A 1,769-nucleotide genomic window follows, 5' to 3' on the forward strand; every position below is an offset into this window, starting at 1 on the left:
AATTATTTGTATCCACATGATGGCAGCATTAAAAATTTATATTACAAGTGTTGCCATCTATAATTAGTCATCGATTAATTAATTAAAATTATTTTCAAATAAAAAACTAAAACAATATTACAAGAATATTTAATATTTTGAATTTATATATTATTTTTTATTTCTGTTTTCTGCTGACAAAGAGAGAAAGAGAGAGAGGCAAAAAAAATAATACTTTTTTAAGAGTTTTTATTTGTGAATTTTGTAGAAAGGACATACAATATAAAGGAATTCCAGTCTCGGATATAGAATGAGACAGTCTCACATGACCGCGCACGTGTGTCCGATTACACGTGGCACGTGGTCTAGCAGCCGGGCCGTGGGAACGTGCCACTGAGTGGTTGTAACGTGATGACGGCCTCATCTCAAAATACGTGGGCATGCGCAAGCGAAATAACGCGTTACCTCGACTGTTCGGGTCGCTTTCTCTCTCCACTTTGGAATGAGGGTCATCCGTCAATCTGCATCTATAACGGAACTGTTTGATTATAACCAATTGACTCCGTTGTCGATTGATTTTATTTTTTTTATATTTTTTTGATAGATAAAGCAATATTTTAAAATGATATATATGTATATAAATACAGGCCCTATATTTCCTTTGCGGTTTGTAAACTGGAATGCGGGAAACGGGCTGCTCTGGAAACGGTGGGTTGTGCCCCTATATAAATCTACTAAATGGTTCCGAGAATTCTATTTCTAGTTCCCCCACTTATTTTTGATCTTTGCGGTTCTTCAAATTAGAAAGAGGAGATTCTTAAAATATATTTTTTTCTTGCTTATTAGTTTAAGCGCCGCATCATACACGTTGTTTAATTAAAATACGTTTATAAATCCGGCTTATAAATCTTATAAATTTGTTAAATTTTATATAAATAAGCCATTAATAATTTAAATTACTCCTAAACTGTTAAAATTCGGCTGCCGCCGCTGCGTTAAATATTCAAATATACATTCGAAATTTAAATAAAATTCCGATAGTTTCAGATTATCTAGTACTAAAAATTAATCTAATTAACGACTTCGGGATGCAAATTATTAAATTTAATTATAATTTAACACGAATTTCTTTTAGAAAAAAAAAAATGAAATAAGCGTGTGGCTTCCTTCCTATTCTACGTAAGCATCATTTTATATGTTTTTTTTTTTTAATTTAAATAAATGTAATAGTTTATTGTTATAAATACTTAACGATTTTATATATTAATTTATAAAATAGTAAAGAAATTTTTCGCACTTTCATTAAACGACCTTGAACTTTTAACATAAATAATAACCATGTTAGGGTCAAGAAAAAAGTAAATTTTGCAGGTGGCGCATTTTATCGTTTCTTCCATATCTTAACGGAGATCCACGTGCTTGCAGACAAAAAGATAAAACAACCGAGTGATTAATATCTAAAGTAATTTAACTTTTGATCGCACGAGACTCAAGATTTATTCTTAAAAATCTAATTATGTGATTAAATTGGTTGTGATTTTGTTTAATCTTTATAAAATATTCCATTATATTTATGAATTTATGGCTTTAGCATAATATTTTANACAATATTACAAGAATATTTAATATTTTGAATTTATATATTATTTTTTATTTCTGTTTTCTGCTGACAAAGAGAGAAAGAGAGAGAGGCAAAAAAAATAATACTTTTTTAAGAGTTTTTATTTGTGAATTTTGTAGAAAGGACATACAATATAAAGGAATTCCAGTCTCGGATATAGAATGAGACA

Source organism: Centruroides sculpturatus, unplaced genomic scaffold, assembly GCF_000671375.1.
Source record: "Centruroides sculpturatus isolate CEXI.00-Female unplaced genomic scaffold, Cexi_2.0 scaffold1603, whole genome shotgun sequence".
In the NCBI taxonomy this organism is placed as follows: Eukaryota; Metazoa; Arthropoda; class Arachnida; order Scorpiones; family Buthidae; genus Centruroides; species Centruroides sculpturatus.